We start from the raw sequence: 19,279 nt of genomic DNA, 5'->3' as shown, positions 1-19,279 counted from the left end.
TTCCTCTACCCTTGGATTTTAAACCTAGGTAGCAATCTTGCTGGGGGAACAGAGAAACCAGTAGGAAATCTCAAGCATGGTGGCCCAATCTGGTCCTTGTGACTGTCCCTGAACATGCCCGCTCCCCAGGTCACACCACTCACTGGCCCTGCTCTGTGTCCTCCTGGAGTATTTCTTCCACCTGGTATGTGTCCGAAAACACCTATTGCTTGCCTTATTGGAGTGGGTTTGTAGCCACTTCTGTGCAGCCAGTGAGAGCCCCGTCCATCGTTCCAACCACTTTCCCCTTAGGTTCTGCCCACAATGGGAATGTGGCCCCTGAAATGTTCCCCATAAAGAAATATCCCCACCACTGGTGAAGTGGCTGCCTTATAAGAGTGGGCCTCAAGTCAGGGACTTTGGATGCTGAACTGCAATTCTTACAGCCTAGAAACCTGGCCCTGTGCCTAATCAGACCGAGGGTTACTTTACAAGGGGCAGCCTCTGTTGGGCGGGCTGTGCAGCTGAGTTCCAGTCTAAAGATAAAGGCTTCTAAGAAGGGAAGGTAGGAACGATGAAATTCCCTATCAAAAGTTTGCAGCTTACCAGGAGACTATGGTTATAAATCCCATCCCCCGTTATAGTTATTTGTGAATCTATACAGGGCTTTTTTCCCCCAGCTGGATCTCACAGAAACTAAATTCTGGCATCTCTCTTGTGCAGTACCTTTTTCTGGGGGGACGCAGAGGTATGCATACCCTAAACATTTTGTGAATCTTTGTACTTTTGTCCATTTATTGTATTTATTTTTCCCCAATTTGAACTATAAAATGGTGATTTTCTTGAGTCAAAACGAGAGTACCCCTAAACATTTTTTTTTTAGAAACAAAGCTCTGCTCTTGTGGGCACCATTGCCATTATAAGAGAAATATAGCACTGCCTATCAATCTTGTTAGCATATGCACATTTGATGCAAAACATTATCTTCTTGACAATGAAACAAGAGGCCATCCTACACAGATCACAGAGCCTCCTTCAATCACAAAATGGAATAAAGTTCTAGAACATTAGCCCACATGTTTGCTAGGCAACTTATTTATAGTAATTCATATTTCTCATTTCGTTTTTCTCACTGCCATCTTGACAAAGCCAGCCCTCTGGTCCACTAAAGCTTCTACCACAATGAATGGGTTTGCATCTGCAAAACTGTATCTCTATCCTGCCATACATCTGTTCATATTTCATGCATGGTGACTTGTGACCCAGTGTGCAAATGGACTCCAAACACTGTGCATTTTGTGTCTATGGGCCACAATAAAGCTCTCTCTCTCTCTCTCTCTCTCTCTCTCTCTCTCTCTCTCTCTCTCTCTCTCTCTCTCTGTGTGTGTGTGTGTGTGTGTGTGTGTGTGTGACTCCCAATATAAAGCACTGCCTTTGAGCTGAAGTTGGGTGACCTGGAAGCTGTGCCTGTGGTGTTTGGTCCGTGACACAGTTAAAGCACACACCTCACCAGTTGACATTGCATTGAGCCATTAAATGTACAGAATGAATAAGTCAGCATTTCAGGCGGCCCAACCTAAGGAAGTGTGGCCAGTGAAAGACTTTAGCCCCCTTCTGAATTGCAGTGTTGTGCCAAGAGGAAGAAAACAGGGATCCCTCACAGAGATACGTCATCATAGATCTGTGAGCTCACTGTGTCGTCCACCCCCACCACCTCCATTTGTATACAGGGCCCACTCCCTACACCTGCAACAAATTGGGAGGAGGGCTCATAGCTCAGTGGTAGAGCACCTGCTCTGCATGTAGGAAGTTCCAGCTTTTCGACTAGATTACTTAACCCTTCCTGCTAAAATCCATACACACAGATATATTTTTTTGCTATTGAAGCCCAGGATGCGTCCCAGAACAATTAAGTATTTTGATAAACCATTTTGCAGGAGTTGAAAGAAGAGGCATTTCATTCCTTGGAGAACGCGAGGTGACTAAATCAGCATTCACTTAAGTTGCAATCCTTTCCCCCAGCTAAATCCTGTTGATTGAATCCCATACAGTTCTTTATCATGGGGCAGCCACCATCAGAGAGCATGTTTTATTGCTGGCTCAGCCCTTACAGCGAATTCTTTCAGCTTACTTGAGATGCTGAATTTCTTAATTAGAAGTGTGTATGTGTTGTGGGGAGATTGTTTGGAGTTTCTTTACTGCTCCAGTTTGTAAATAGCTCAACATTTGCAGTGTACACTCAATGGGTTCCAAGATGATGGGACCCAAATCAAATGTAAGTCCCATTGCCTACGTGTCAAAACATATCAGAGGTTGTGGGCTGACTAGGTCACAGACTGCGTTCCATAAACCCCTGCAGTTCTACCACGGAGCTACTGCCATTCTCTATTACCTGGTCCTTTTAAAACTGGAAATGTCAGGGTCTGAACCCTGTAACCATCTTGCAGGCAAAGCATGTGCTCTGCCACTGAGCTATTGTCCCTCCTCTGGGCAATTTCTCCCTGGCCAATAAAACCTGGCCTCAGTTATATCACTAATTCAGGGACTCTGGCTGGCCTGGGCTGCAGCCTGGAGGAGAGCCTCACAACTACCGTGTTTCTCATATTATAAGACATGTCTTATATTTATTTTTTCCTCAAAAAACCACACTATGGCTTATTTTCAAGGGATGTCTTATTTTTTTCCTCCTCCTCCTGCTGCGGCCGGCATTGCTGCTGTGCCTATCACTATGTCTTATTTTCGGGGTATGGCTTATATTCCTTGAATGCTTAAAAATCCTGCTATGGCTTATTTTATGGGTATGTCTTAAAATATGAGAAACAGGGTAGCCGCACTTGGGGAGATGCTTTCTCTGCAGTAGAGAAAACAATTGAAGATATTAGTGGGACCGATGCCTACTTCTTCATTCTTCAGAGAATCCAGGGTGACAGAATTCCAGAAGTTTGCAGGGAACGGGTAACACTAGAAAGACCGACTAGAAAGATGTTAATTCTGACAAACTGCCTGAGCATTAGCCTGAACCACAGAGAGATTGAATTCAGTCTCCCCTGAGAGGGCAAGCAATGCCGGTGGTAACAAAACAGCTTTTCACAGTGGCCTAAAAAGCAGATGGGCCACAAGCAAGGACATACAGAAGAGCACCAGCGCCCTCTAGTGCACACAAGGCCCGGCTCTTAGGGAAACAAATTGCTAAATATAGACAGGACTACAGATTTCCTGCTAATGCCCCTGAAGGCATTGGGGGGGGTCTAGGTCTAGCAATACCTTCTCAAAACACAAGGCCCTTTCTTAAAAACAACTACGGTAGGATTCATAAACAAAGCAGGCACAGTAAAAATTAGATTTAAAAGAGCTTTTAACCCTTGGTGTACATGGAAGTAAAATGTGTTATTGTTTTTTGCTATGCTTTCTGGAGATTTGCTTTCAAGGGACAATATCCTCGATGAAATCATGAGGACTCTGTCACTCTCACAGTGCAATCTTATGCATGCCTGTTCAGAAACTAGTCCCATAGATAGAACTCCCAGTGTACATAGAATTGCAGCTTCTGACAATTTTTAGGCTTCTGTATTTCCTTTGTCATTTACAGCCTGACCCTATGCACGTTTGTTTGTTTGTTTGTTTGTTTGAATGAACTAGATGCTACCCTTTGCACAAGCCGCAGGACAGTTTACAACAAAATCAAATCACATAAACAAATCACATGTTTACCCAGAAGTTAGTTCCACTGAGCTTGGTGGTACTTACTTTCCAGAACATTACTTAGGATTGTATCCTTAATTGATGTTTAAATTTGGGATATTTTGCCCCACCAATAGACACACTCATCCATTTCATTTTAATTTGGCTATGGCACTCCAGTATTGAACAACTTATCCATAGTATTATTGCAGACTAAAAATCCTATGGGGGTTTGTCTCACTCAAGAATCCATGGGCATCCAAAGGAATTGTTCACTGAGGCTGGAAATGAAAAGTAAAAGAAGATCAAACAGTGGGTTTTTTAAAGCTCACTGGTATAAACACCAGAGAGGTCGTGTGAAGTGTGAATTAACAGCAGTACATAGGCATCTGATTTGACACCAAACTGGTTGTTGTTCTTTTTCTTAAATGACCAGTGACATTTGTTTAGGTGAAAACGTGATTTTCTTTGTCAAAACCTCTTGGTCAAGTGCCCCACATACAATTCATTTAATTGTTTTGAAAACAGAAGACATTGGGGTTTTGTGTTTGGTTTCTTTAAAAACACCTGAATTCTTAGCATTTCCAGAAACTAAAATTCATTTCATTCTCTTTTGTTTTGTTTTTATTTAAATGTGATTTTTTAAAAAAATAATAATAAAAGAAATCTGCACATCCTTTGCAATTTCACAAAATTTTGTTGATGAGTTACAAAGTTCCTCTTTCTGCAAGATCCATATTCAACAATGAGTGGAACTGTTTTACAAGAAGGAGGGGGGAATCCTCTCCATTTAATTTATCTTATTTGGTCAAATTGCATTTCTTTGAAAGAGTGCAGTCCTATGTATATTTGATCAGAAGTAATTCCCATTGGATTTGACGGGCCTTATTTCTCGGGGAAGTGCGTATAAAAATGCAGCCTAAGTTCCCTGGACTCTAAACACGATTCATTAGCGAGGATGTAGCCCCTCCTATTAGGCTGATGTTAATCATGCTTTGTCAGACAAATGGGGGGAAATACATGATATTATCAGGTGAAGAAGAAAAAAATCCCAAGAACCACCATCCTCTGTCACCATTCTATATGCATTCCATCTTCCATATATAATTCCACAACATAAATCATTGCACTTTGTCAGATGATCGGTCCGCTGACCTCACCCCACCCACCAATGAGAGATCAACTATAATCTCTGCAAAGGGAATTTATTTGCCTCGCTCTTGACAGAGCTTATTGTTAATAGTTCCTATGCTAATGAACTCACCCAAATGTGCAAACTTTGTGCATTTCTTTTCTGCAAAGTCAGAACTGACGAGAAGCCTATAAATAGCACATCCCTATCACCCTTTTCCTCTGGTCGCATTATCAGAAGATTGGGTTTAAAATATAAATTATATAAAGTAGAAATTATATAAAGGAAACATCCATCATACGGGTGTTTTCTTGGGGGCATAGAGGTCTTTGTTTGATTTTTTTTTTAAGCTTGCAGACTGAAATTCTTCCTTCTCTAATTTTATTTGTTCAAGAAGCAACAAGGCAAAATGTTTTCAAACTGTGGTCAATTTTACATTTTCTGGGGTGCAGCACCTTTTAAAATGTGCTGAAACAGCCTTCTGGGATTGGAAACAAAAGAAGAACTCTTCCATGCATTAAAGTCTACTTTACTGCCTTACCATGAAATGTGCTGATGCAATGCTACAGGACCGTGGTATGCAAGCAAACAGCTTTTTATCATCACCACCACCATATTCTGAAGCTTGAAATAATCGTAAGAGTGACATAACTTGCATCTGAAATCCCAAAAGGTGGCAGTCACCAAGGCAAACTTCGGCTTTGTTGACAAATCTTAACTGAATCTGAGAAGAGGCCAAGTGTTTCAGATCTACCTCCTAATGAGCATTGCATGTTTTCCAAACTCTGACGAAACAGCTTCTAAACCAGAGAAGTGGATATATGAAGCGGGGGAAATACATACACAAAAAGCCAAGGAAGAAATCCCCCTCCTGCTCCTGGTTCAGCCTACCTGAGTAGGTCTATTGCAGCCTTATTACTTTGCAGTTTCATTATTAAGCCATTAAAATTATTTGATTCCTTAACAGTGGGTCAATGGCCCGTGAAATTCTTATTGTGTCATCAAAATGAATCAACAGGAATCATGTCTTTCCTAGCTGAACTATGAGCCATGGGGATGTAGAAGAGAAAGAAGAAAAACATCACTTAGTTCTCCTTTCCCAAATTAAAGGTTGCTGTTTCGCCTGAACTACTGACCTGCATTTTGCTAAAGGGATTCCTTTGTCCTCGCAGAGCAAAGAACTCAGTCACATCACTGAGACCTGCCCTTTTTATTTTATTTTGCAAAAGCAACTGTACCAAATATATATATAACAAAGGATATCCCCCCCATTCCTTACTCTGTGCCAACTTGGCACCTCTCTGCTTGGGTACTGGCCCAATAAATATTTAAAGGCACTGATGATAAATGGGCATCGCTCCAGAAAGGTAAAGTTGCTTGCCTGGTGATGTCAGATTGTAAGATGGGCTCTGGGGAGGATTCCACAGGAAGAGGGTTTTTATTCAAAAAGTGACCGTTATGTAGATGGACTGGCAGCCTCAAAGCCTGATTTATTTCACCTTCCCTGGGCTGAGATTACCTACACATCAGCCAAAGAGCATAACGGTTTTCCAGCCAAGCCACATCACTCCCTCTCTCGCTCCCTCTCCACGGGTAGCTTGTGAATGCGGCTGCAAGATGCGAGCGGTTGGCCAAACAAACAACGACAAAAACTCTCTCTGGTAACAACCATGCACCTTCTGAAAGGGAATCTCTGGGATAATGTTTTGAAAGGGTTCTCCATCCCCACAATTCTTCTTCTTCTTCACACACACACACACACACACACACACACACACACACACACACACGACTGCTTTCCGCCGCCGCCGTCGCCCGCCCCCACCCCAACAAAAAACACCGCCGAAGGCTCCAGAAGTAACCCAGAGTTAATCACAGTTCCTATCGACCCACTTTATCTCCCCCCCCCAGCAAAAAAGAACATTTGCCAATGCATGCGATAGAGCGATATTTGCAAAGAATCTAGTAACAGACATGAGAGACGTTTGCACAAAACCTAACGAGAGAGATAAAACCTCAAAGATTTGAGGCTGGGGTGCTGTCTAGATTTGAGGGAGAGGAGAACCCGTGAGACTCCCGAAGCCGTTTCTTGTGCAATGTCCCCCTGCCCGCAGAGCCTCGATTTGTACTGATCTGATTGCCTCAAATTGATGCTCAGCAAGCCAGCTATAGCGTTTTGCTCTGGGGTAGCCAGCTGCGCTGCTGGGCTGCTCCGGAGGTTCTGCTTGGGGGAAAAACAACACCCATATGGCTCTATCTCCACGCACTTTCACAGCCAGCTAGAGATAAGAGGAGCCCAAACAACCCAGAGATCTTGCCTGTCTAGGAGTCTGATCTGCGTGCATAATTTCTGTCTCTCCCCCCGCTCCCCGCCGCCAGCTACAATCCGACGATCAGCCCTCCAAGCTTCGCCTTTGGCTTCAGGTCAGTTTCCAGCCACCCCCGGGCTTCCAAATCCTTCCCTTGCCCCCCTCCCCGCGCCGCCCCTGCAATCTCAGATGCCTCGGTGGCAGAGGAAACTCTGCGCCCCCATCAAAACCCCTCTTTCCAGCAGCCTCCACTTTGCAGATCTTCACCCTATCCACCCTCAGCCCCTTTCCGATAACCCCCCCCAAAAAAAAAAACCTCCATGGATGCAGCACAGAGCATCGCTCCAATTAAGAATATAAGAAGTCCCCCCCCCCCCCAAAAAACAAATCCAGGACAGGCGGAGGCAAGCGGAGAGTCAGCTCTTACCTGCGAGTCCGGCTGCCTGCTTCTCCTTGGGTCACCTCTGGCAAGAGGAAAGCGAGCCGAGGCAAGTCCCATTCACAACTAGAGGCGCAGGAGGAGCAGCGGCAGCAGCAGCATCCCCAGCCAATTCCACTCCACTGGCAACGGCGGCTGAATGAGGCTTCGAGCTAGTGGAAGGAATTAGAAACAGGAGAGAGTGAGTGAGTGAGTGAGAGAGAGGAGGGAGGCAAAGGGGAAGGGAGGGGAGAGAGCAGAGAGGGGGAAGGAGGGAGGGTGGAGGCAGGCAGGATGAAGAAGAGGAAAAGCTAGAGGCTCTGACTTGTCCTCTTTTGGCAGAAAGGGACGGCAAGGCCTCAGATCTTTCCCTTTCCATGGGGCTTCCCTGAAAAGGCAGTGCAGGCTCTGGGGAAAGGTGTTCTTTGCATTGGGGAAAAAGCTCGCTCTTTAGGAACATGGGGTGCTTTATGTACCAAGTCAGAGCGCTGGTGCATCTGGTTGAGGAATGGTCTATGCACTGACTGACAGCGGCTCGCTGGGGTTACTGGCAGGGGAGCTTCTCAGCCTTACCTACAGACACTGGGGATTGGACATGAGACCTTCTGCTTGCTGAGCAGATGCTCTGCCACAGAGCAACGGAGAAGCAGGAGTGGATCAGGATATCTTTGGCCACACAACAAAGCAGCATCGGAGGCCCTGCTCGTTTTTCTTTTCTTCTCCTTTTGGGGAAGCCTCCTTTTCTCTATCCTAAGCCCAGATGCAGAAAGGATGGAGGTGGTGTTTCCATTGGGTAAGGCATGTGCAATCTGTGCATGTTCAGAAGCAACTCCCACTCTAGCCAACCTGCAAATAGCCACCTTCACAATGCATGAGATGGACCATTTGATTCAGTGATAGTGTGCATGCATGGTAGGCAGAAGAGTCAAGGCTCAATGTCTCAGATCTCAAAGCAGGGGTGAAAAAGACCCCCAACTGAAACTCTTTAAAGTGGCTTCCAGTCCTTGCAGACCAGGAATGAGAACCTGTGGCCCACCAAATACTGTTGGGGTAATAAAACTCCCATCATCCCTCACCATTGGTCTGACCATTGAGCATTGGCTAGGGCCTTTGGTGTACCACAACACCAGATGAGCTGAGGGTTTCCTATCCCTCATGTAGACAAACCTTGAGTTACAACAAATGGTTTCACTTGGCTGGCATTATCCTATGTTTCTAGTCTCTTGCTTCCTTGGAAATGGGACAGGATGGTCTCTCCAAATCATGCAGATGAATCTTCATTGGTGTGATGGCTAGCATGAAGGAGTCACCTCTTCCAGAATATTAAGTATGGGAACCATTGCATGTTCCATGACACTGTTACTATGACTCCCCAGCCCCACCCACCCCAAAAAAGAACACACCCACATGTTAAATGTCGACTGGCAGTTTAGCAACCATCCTCCATCTTCACATGGGATGAAGTAAACATTTTTAAAAAGGAAAAGCCAGGATAGTGCAGTGTTTTCTTTTCCAGAAGGCTGAGTGCACAATATCGCTTGCTCCAGCTCCAGTGTGGTCCCACCACTAGTGTTTGATGCCGAGTATGATGCTAGCCACAGACCGTAGTATTTCTTGAGAAATGTTACTGTTTGATGCACTTTCCCTCAAACCAGCTCCCATTTTCTGATTAGGAAACAGAAGCTGCAGTTAAGCTGAGGTGTGTACATTTCAGGCAGCCATTGCACATGCACTAATGACAATGTATGCGCTGATGACAACTTAAATAAATCTGGTAATTGGGTAAAGACATCTCTGCCCCCTCTCTGGTATGAATAGAACCATTAAATTTTTTGCTTGAAACATGACAGTGGTGTTGGGCAGGGGGCACAACTTAATGTATTTCAAGCCACTCATGTTTACATAACTATTTTTCTGAGAAGTTTTTTCTTTCATAAGTGACACACCGGCATCGCCTTTAAAGTGTTGAGAACTAAGAGACAGACTGATATCTCGAGACTGATTTAACATGAAGCATTCACCCATACGATTCATCTTCCTGAAACCATAGAACTCAGCAACAAAGCAGATATGCCAGTAGGCACTGCTGATCATGTAGTTGGGTTCCAAGTTATTTGCATATAATGTCTGAGAATATCCTTGTTATAACACAGGTGACAAGGGGTGTGATATAGACACCCTGGGTGAAGGGGGGAAGGTTGCAGGTTGTTGACTCTGCTAAAACAATTCCTTGTATTCTCCACACCATTCAAAAAATAATAATGACCAGTCACTCTTATCACAAAATGTCCCTTCTGATTTAGATAACAAACCAAATCAAGAAAAGGGAAAGATGCTAAGGAACCTTAGGCTCTAAGGCCACTAGAAACAGCCTCTTGTTCCACACTAATGGGAGGGGGAGCCCTGGAACAGCAGGGCAGCTGAGTAAGTTGAACCAGTGGGATAAGGCATCCTGAGCTGATCAATGATGTGTTGTTAGCAGCATTTCAAATAAACTGATCTCTACCTCTGTTGTTCAGAAGTTCATAACATCGTTCAACAGGGCTTACTCCCAGGAAAATGGCTAATAGAATTGTTGCCAGAGTTTGTATTTCAGGATTTCTTCCCAGAGTTTGGAGTGAACATGAGAACAAAGAATGGAATACTGCGACAGAACACTACAAACAATACAGCAAGGAAAAAAGAAAGTACAGTAGAGGGAGAATTTACTGAAGCACAGCAGTGCATCCAAAAATAAACAAACCTGGATGCACCCTCACATACAAACATCTTAAGATTGCTTCTTTTGCAGAGCTTTATCAGTGTGTCTGTGTGTCAGCAGGGAAGAGAAGATAGAGATAGAATTGAAGGCACTCAAAGGTTCTGCAAGCGCAATTTATTTCTGGAATTAATTTTAATCTCTCTTAGTTAACTCAAAATTCTGTTGACTGGACTGCCTTGGAAGGAGAGAAACACTCCTTTGTTTAAAGCAGAAAATGGATGGCCACCTATTAGCGATGCTATAGATTTCTTGCATCAGGAGTGGGTTGGACTAGATGACCTGTGAGGTGCCCTCCAACTCCTGTGATTCTTTGAAATTAGAATTCAGGAAGGGTGGAATGCAGGGTGTCAACACACAGTGGGATGTTGGACTGGTTCTCCTGTACAAATCTGCTCAAGCCTTGTGATCAGCTGTGGAGGCCCTGAATATAGTTCCACCTGTAAGATCAGCAAGATTGGTGTGGGCATAGAGACCAATGGTGCCTTCAGTATCTGTGGAATTCCCTCCCCAGTTATTTGTGTAGGAACAGACTTCATAATGGGTCTTTAAAAAACACTGGTGTCAGTTTGCACTTTTTTGTTAAGGATTTATAGCATTGCTGATCTGAAACTATTTTAAGTTATTTTAGTCCACTGTAATGATGTGTTGCTGACCTCCGATTTTTTTCAGAGTGCAGTGTTTTTTTTTTAAAAAAAATGAATGGTGACATTGTATTCTATAGTGTTTTTTATGTAATCTGCTTTGTGAGGGTTTTGTCCTAACAGATGGCCTAGAAAAACTTAAATAAATAGAACAAGGAGACTCTAATGATCACTATGCATTTCACATCAGTGAGTTCAGCAGAAATCTCCCATGTGTTTCACAGCTTCCTCCATTGCCTTAAGGACTAGAAACTTCACCAGCTTAGGGGAAAAAAGCAATGGCTTTAGAAATTCCACATATTGTGAGTGAGCTCCCAGGTTCTGAATCAGCAACATGCCAGTTGTAATTTGGAACTCTAGATGTCCTGGATTCAGTGTCTTTTGGCTGTGATGGTAATATTAGGATATAATGAGAGGGGGGTGGGGTGGGGAGAACAGAACATACCCAAGTACATTATAGATATAAACAGATATGGGAGGTCCAGATGGTTATTCTTTAAATGAAAGGAATGTGCTTAGGGGAGTTTGCTGGGAAATAAAGGAATGTGTCTGTAAAGCAGTTTTTATGAATGTGAAAGGGGAAGAACTTTACTTCAATCAGAGTTGGTCAGTTAAAGCTTTGGAATATGTGTCCAGGCTCTGCAATGGCTCCTAAAAAAACAAGATTATTCACAAGGCTGCTTGAATATTTCTGCCTTATTGAAAGCAGATAGTGTCTGATGCTTTTCAATCTGATGCCACTGAAATCCAAATGAGTTCTCCCATAACCTCAGTACAAACTAGATTACACACACACACACCAACCTTAGGCAAAGCCCCATTTCTCAGTCCCAAAAATGAAATAAACAAACATTCCAAAGTAGTCAGGGGATGGAATAAATTATTCAAATCAGAGACATTTGCATGCATACACCCAATCTGCATGCCGTATTCTGATTTGAGGATTTTGTCCTCAGGATGGAAGGGCTGTGCAAGGGAGGCGGGAGCAGCGGGAGCAGCGTTGGAGAAGTGAGTCAAACGTGGGGAAAGAGAACAAAAGGCTGTGTTCCCATCATGCCCCTCTGGTAACTAGGGAAGGGCAGTGGCTTAGTAGCAAGGGTTGGGAAAGACTCCATTGTCTGAAATCTTAGAGAGCTGTTGCCAGTTAGTGTGGACAGTACTGAGTCAAATAGACCAATGGACTGTCTCAGTATAAGGCAGCTTCCTTTGCCGCTGATTTTCAAAGCAGGCACTGCTTCCAGATGAATGACAGAAGTTGGTTGAAGAAGCTCCTTGTAACATTCAAAAGGAGAAGTCTTTGTATGTCCATTATGGTAGAAGTGCAAACTTCCAAATGGACAGGCTACACAGAAGACAGTGAAGGAATTGTGCAATCTCAGATATTGCTCCTGCTCCCAAAGCACCGCCAGGTGTCTGTGGAAGCAACTTGGCTGATGAAGCTTTGCAATACCTTTTGAAGCTGCTCTGAATGCTGAGCATTTAGGTGGCATTGCCATTATATATATATAAAAAAATCCCCTTCTGTTAACCACAAGAAGTAGCTACTTAGAAACCTGTGTTTCTCATGATATATGAGAACTTCAAAATGTCTCGTTCTAGCAAACTTCAGTGTGCAACACAAATATCCATTTTATAGAAGTTTTTTGCCGTCATTGACATCAGCCAAGGGTGCTTTCCTAACTGTTATTGATTGATTGCATTTATATTTCTGACATGGCACCCAAGGTGCTTTTCAATATTAGAATAAATTTTATAATAAATAAAAAGCAGACAAAGTATTCTCAGGACAGCTTCAGGAGCTGATGGAATGAGCTTCTGGACCTAGTCTTCCTCACTTCCTGCTTTCTCTCAGAGCACACACTGAGTTTTAAGTTCCCCCAGTGTGTTTGTGAGGGGTTCTCTCAGACCATTAGTGGTCTACCAGCTTTCTGGCCTGGGCCTCCCATTGGTATTACACATGTGCCAAGTTTGTACCACCATGGCAAGTACCACCAATTGATTTCCATTTCAATGGGTTTCCCTAAATTATGGACATCCCTTTCCTTGGAGACTCACCAAAGTTAGAGCCTGTGGGTTGTAGCCAACAAAGTTCAAGTCAAAGTAGACTTATTGAAGTTAATGAATCACAGTTAGTAATACTCACCAACTTCAGTAAGACTTTTTTGTTTGCAGCCTGAATTTTACTCCTCCTTCCCCTGTTCTCATCATGTGTTCTGCATTTAGAGCAAACACATTTAACAAAATATGAGACTGTCTTGTTTAAGCTGTTATGACTCCCAGTCCCATACAGGTTTGTGCCTCAAACCAAGCGGGCCATTTATAGAACGTATCTTGATGACACAAAGCTAATTCCATTGTCTCCCAGGCCTACTAATATTGCTTCCAGTGAGTTTCACTGCTGAGTGGAACTAATGAGAGATCAGCAAAAACAGAGTCCAGGAACTACAGTAGGGGAAGGGGCACCATTCCAGTGCTAGAGCCTTTCATGCAGATAGACCCAGTTTTAACTCCAACTCTTTGGATGCTGAGGAGCTACATTGTTTTCTTAAAAATGCTTTCCCACTCCATTATTCTGAGAGCAAACAAGTTCTCTAAGTGTTTATTGTTATACTGTATAGCCAAAAGAACATGGTTCACATGCAAGGGGAAGGTATGCTTAGAATTCACTTTAGGCAAGGGGTCAGCAAACTTTTTCAGCAGGGGGCCAGTCCACTGTCCCTCAGACCTTGGGGGGGGCAGGCTATATTTTGAAAAAAATATGAACGAATTCCTATGCCCCACAAATAACCCAGAGATGCATTTTAAATAAAAGGACACATTCTACTCATGTAAAAACACCAGGCAAGCCCCACAAATAACCCAGGATTGCATTTTAAATAAAAGGACACTTTCTACTCATGTAAAAACATGCCGATTCCCGGATCGTCCGCGGGCCGGATTTAGAAGGTGATTGGGCCGCATCCGGCCCCCGGGCCTTAGTTTGGGACACCTGCTTTAGGCCTTGCCACTGAATGCAGGAAAATCCATAGTGGAGCTAGGTAGGGAGGCATTGGGGGCAGGCCTTGTGTGCAGTCCCCTGCTCTCTACCCCATTTTAAGCCAACACACATTCATCCTAAATGCACTAATAGGACTAGCGTGTATCCACATTAGGGAAGTAAGCAAGCATGATTTTCAGTTTCTTATTGTATTCATTGCATGCCACACCGTTTCCATTTCCAGGGCAGTTCATCTTCCATCAGAAACTATGTTATTTGTTTCACTGTCCACTGTAGCTAAATTACATAATGTACATAATTTATGTAATTACTATGTTAACTTACGTAAGTCAAATAGTTATTGTTTCATTCCACGTAATCCCTGCATTGCATGGGGGGGGGGGGCTTCATCAGCCCAGGTGTCTCTTGCAACTCCAATTGTATGATTCCACTCCAAACATTTCAGTGCAAAGGAAGCAACGCAAATGGGGGAGAGGTAGCACAATCAATCACGTACTGCCTGTTAACTAAAAGCAAACAGCAGCAAACACTGATCTTATTCACTGGATTGATTTCCATTCTGAATATGGGCCAGATAAACAGATACCAGCAATTTCCCCTCCCATTTCTGTTTTCTTTAAAGTTCTCTACCATCCCCAATCCACATTACGCTGTTTCCCACTGGGTATGAATGCAGGTATGTATATGAACACACGTAGTCACCCAGATTTCAACTCAACTAGCCACAAACACAATAAAAGATGGAATGGGGAGATAGAGGAAATGCCAAAGCTAACCCAATAGAATTGGTTACAGGTAGGTAGCCGTGTTGGTCTGAGTCGAAGCAAAATAAAAAAATTCCTTCAGTAGCACCTTAAAGACCAACTAAGTTTATATTTTGGTATGAGCTTTCGTGTGCATGCACACTTCTTCAGATACAGATACAGAATAGAATTGCACGAAGTACTGAAAACAGCACCTGCTTAATATGCTTAAGTCAAAACCCATTTATTGATGAATTAATGAAACCTTTCATTATCCATTTCAAAAGGCATGTTAACAAATGAATACAATAACATGGGGCGCTAGTGATTGGTCAGAGTTTGCTTCAGCTTCCTAGGCTGGAATCTCAAAGGCAGAATCTAATCAGGTGTCTTCCCTATTACATTTGTCTTGTCATCTCCACTTTCTAAAGGAGTTATAAGTTTGAGGATACAACCCAGGAGATGATACTCAAGCAAAATTTCATTTCAGAATCAATAGACTCTGCTTGAAGAGATGCTTCATGGATGTCCAGCTGAATCAACAATATTCACAAAAACTAAAATACAAACTGACCCGTATTTTGGAATTGAAAAGCAGCAATGCTGATAAAATGTTTTGGCGCAATAGAGGTCATGCAATGGGCCTTTCCATGAATGCTATCAAAGCCCTTCTTACAAGAAAGCAGCAAATAAAAAATGCTATTTTAGGAGATGTATTATGAAATAGCCAATTGTGTTAGCATTACAAACTGCACCTAGGTTCATAGCTAGAAATTGAAATGCCATAAAACCAAGACCATGTGACAGCCTCAACAAGCTGGGGTGCCCAGGCCAAGGAGCATGTCCCATCATCTCCTGATAACCATTAATGGTCTGAGAGAACTACCTGAGCAGGTACTCCCCTACATTACCTGAGGCAATGACCTGTGTGACTTGAGGGAAGGCAGAAGTGAGGGAGCCCAGGTCAGAAAGCACACATGCCATTGGCTCCCAATGAAACCCTCTATAGCAGCCTTTCTCAACATTTGGTCCCCATATGTTCTTGAACTACAACTCCCATCACCCCTAGCTACCAGGACCAGTGGTCAGGGATGATGGGGGTTGTAGTCCAACAATATCTGGTGACCCAAATTTGAGAAAGGCTGCTTTACAGTCTGAGATGACTTTCAGAGTAGCCCCTCCTCCACCTGTCACAACCCCAGAATCAGATTCCTATTCTTTGAGATGAAGACAAGGCCTCGGAAACAGGAAAGGCTTGCAGAATCCATTTCAGAAGCACTTCCACCAAGCAAGCCTTTGGTGCTAGTGCCCCTTCAGCCTGAGGATGTACTGTTGTTGTCCCCAGACTGAGAGGATTTTGTTGCAGAGGTCCAAGTGAGACTGATGCAGAAGGCTGGGGTCCTTTAATTGAAAATGCATCTTCCAGTGGGGGTGTGGCAAGCAAATGGGATGCAGCAGCTGTTCTATACAAGGCTCAGGCTCAGTTGGTTGCATGCTGAAGAAATATCATAACCCTACTGTCCAACAATGCAGCCTGAATTTGGCCTCCCCTGCATTGCACCCAACCTGAGTCTTGTTTTGCCTGAGATCACAGCACCTTCACTGGGGCTGCTTATGAAAGATCTGTGTAACCTAAGGGATAGCAGAAATGAGGAAGCCCAGGTCTGGATCATGCATACCTCCAGTTCCCCTGGCAGAACCACCACCAACCTGATGTCCTGAACAGTAAGTCAGTATGTCATGTCCCAAGTTCCAAGTCTGAGGGTCAATTCACACAAGCCAAGTCCAAAAGTCAGGAAACAAGGTTGAGGGCCAATCCAAGTAGCCAAGTCCAAAGTCCAGTAAAATCAGGATACACTCCAGAGTCAAACCCGAAGCAGAATCCTGTGGAGGTCCAGAAATATCCAAGTCAAGATCCATCAATATGGGCAGTTAAGCAGACACAGTGCCTCAGCTCCATAGCCTTTTTATATTTTGCCTGCTGATTGCAGCATCTGGCCTTGCTGAGGCATGTGATCCTCACCTGTTACAAGCCTACTCCACACACTTCCTCCCAGAGCTAGTGAGCCCCACCTGGCCAGCTAAGGAGTTGGGCTGTGGGCTTTTGCCTGCCTCAGCCTCTTGGAGCACCCTGCCCACTGCTTCCTGTGCTTCAGAATTTCAGATCCCGCCATATTTGTGAAGACAGGGACCCCTGTGGCTCTAGTGATGGACCCTGCAGCTCCAGTTCCTATGCCCTGACGCCCATCCCCTCCTCCTCCTCCGTCACCCCAACCTCTCTTTCCCCATCCCCAGCTTGTCCTGGTGTATCCCAGTCCTGGCTACACCCCTCATTGGGATCCTCTTCCTCCTCCTCATTTTCCTGCCAGTTCATGACACCTGAAAGAAGTGTTGGGGCATGTTGTTGTTGCTGTTTAGTTGTGTTCCACTCTTCGTGACCCCATGGACCAGAGCACGGCAGGCACTCCTGTCTTCCACTGCCTCCGGCAGTTTGCTCAGACTCATGTTAGTAGCTTCAAGAACACTGTCCAACCATCTCATCCTCTGTCGTCCCCTTCTCCTTGTGCCCTCAATCTTTCCCAACGTCAGGGTTTTTTCCAGGGAGTCTTCTCTTCTCATGAGGTGGCCAAAGTATTGGAGCCTCAGCTTCACGATCTGTCCTTCCAGTGAGCACTCAGGGCTGATTTCCTTCAGAATTTTGATCTTAAGAAGGTTTGATCTTCTTGCAGTCCATGGGACTCTAAAGAGTATGTTGGGTCATACCCTCCCCTTATGAAAATTCATCAGCATTTTGGTGTGAATTTTTCCTGTCCACATCTCCATATGACATTTTACCTTAACACACATTTTTGCAAAGCAGGATTTTCTAATGCATTTTTATACGTTATTTAATATAACCTGGTATATTCATTTATTTGTTGCATTTACAACCTGCCTTTCCTCCAAGGATCTCAAAGCGTCATACATAGTCCTCCTGCTCCCCAATTTATCACCACAACAACCCTGTGAGGTGTGTTAAACTGAATATAAGTGACTGTCGCAATGTCACCCAGTGAGTTGCATGGCGATGTGGGGATTTGATCCTTGGTTCAATATTCTAACTACTTCCCCACACTGGCACTCATATGTATACATTTTGGAAAACTTTGTCCCAAAATCTGGAGAAGCGCAAATTTAGAAGGATGGTTATATTCACTTCACACCTTATTTCAGAAAGTGGAATTCAAATTTGCCTTTAAATGTGAACTGAACTGAATTTCTTCCCCATCCCTACAAGGTCCAACTTTTTAATGGGAATCTTCTTACATTACATTTCCTCTCTTAATGGTTCTTCTTCCATCACTGCCCAAAGCATAAGTAAGGAATAGCTTGCAGTAATTTAGGATCTCCTAGGTCAGGCATGTCCAACAGGTCGATCGTGCTCTACCGGTAGATCACTGGACATCTGTGGTAGATCACTGGTAGATCACTGGCTCCCCCCAAAGAAGCTCAACAACTTTGGCTCCCCTAAAAAAAGCTCAACAACCTTGACCTGAACCCCTGAAAAGGGGGTAGATCACTGCCAGCTTTTAACTCTGTGAGTAGATCGCAGTCTCTTGGGAGTTGGCCACCCCTGTCCTAGGATTAAGTAATGCCTGCAACCTATATCTAGTTCAGTGTATCCCTAGCAAAAGGAAAACATACATTACCCTCCAGCAAAAAAGTTTGCCCAGATGCCCCAGATTCTCTCATGCACTGTTGGAGTGACATACGTTTCAGACATAAACACAGGAAGTTTATACGTAGTTTCGACATTATGCAGCCATATCTGTCTATATACTTAAAGTTAGGAACATCTGTGATAACAGATTTGCAAGACTTAAAGGGAAAAGAGGTTGCGAGTTCTGTGCTTTGACATTTGCTCATTTCAGAGATTATTTTAAAGATCCACTGCTTGCTTCCCAAGTTAACACAGTCTATCTATATATATTTAAAATGAAATAAAACAAACAAACCAACATCTGACTGTGTTCTAACAGATGAAAGCCTCAAGGTAGCTGATTTCCTGTTTTTTAATCACTGCTCTGTGATACATGTAATTTTCCTTGTATTTTTGTAGCTGATTTTTATGTGTAATGTTTACTTTGATGCTAAAGAGGATGTGATATTTAGCTGTTAATTGTGTTTTCTAGAATGTAGATGGTCTCTTTTTGTTGTTGTTTAGTTGTGACATTTATTTAAGATATTTCAGCAACAACAACATATTCATTCATTCAGTTTCACAGGGGAAAAAATAAAGATTTCTATACCTATGTTTTATATAAGTGTATATTTACTGTTTACCTCTGTATAAAGCTGGGCTGGGGAAGCTGGGTGTTTCCAGATGTTCAACTCCAAATCCCATCAGTCTCAGCCAGAATGGCCAATGATCAGGGATAATAGAAGTTGCGATCCAACTTCTTAAAGAAGTCCACGGGTTCCCCAGTGGTTCCCAAAATGCTTCACAGTTTTCATTGTTCATTTTCCTCAACAACAGCAACGTCTGTTGTTACAATTCCCTACTTTCACACATAGGAGAAGTGAGGCTGAGAAATGAGACAGTGACTTTTCCAAGGCCACAGGATAATTCTAATGAGC

At 43.6% G+C, this 19,279-nt stretch overlaps 1 protein-coding gene across 2 annotated transcripts in view; it reads right to left on the bottom strand.

Annotated features, from left to right (window-relative positions):
• CDH11 (cadherin 11) overlaps positions 1–7,665 on the bottom strand; it is a 104,158-nt gene extending 96,493 nt beyond the window's left edge. For both annotated transcript variants that reach the window (XM_035118381.3, XM_088672012.1), the window contains exon 1: positions 7,529–7,665. The gene's annotated coding sequence lies outside the window, so the exon portion shown is untranslated. The remainder of the gene's footprint in view (positions 1–7,528) is intronic.
• Positions 7,666–19,279: the final 11,614 nt, after the last annotated feature.

This window comes from Zootoca vivipara, chromosome 6 (genome assembly GCF_965207765.1).
Source record: "Zootoca vivipara chromosome 6, rZooViv2.hap1.1, whole genome shotgun sequence".
In the NCBI taxonomy this organism is placed as follows: Eukaryota; Metazoa; Chordata; class Lepidosauria; order Squamata; family Lacertidae; genus Zootoca; species Zootoca vivipara.
This window is presented reverse-complemented; position numbering and strand designations above follow the sequence as displayed.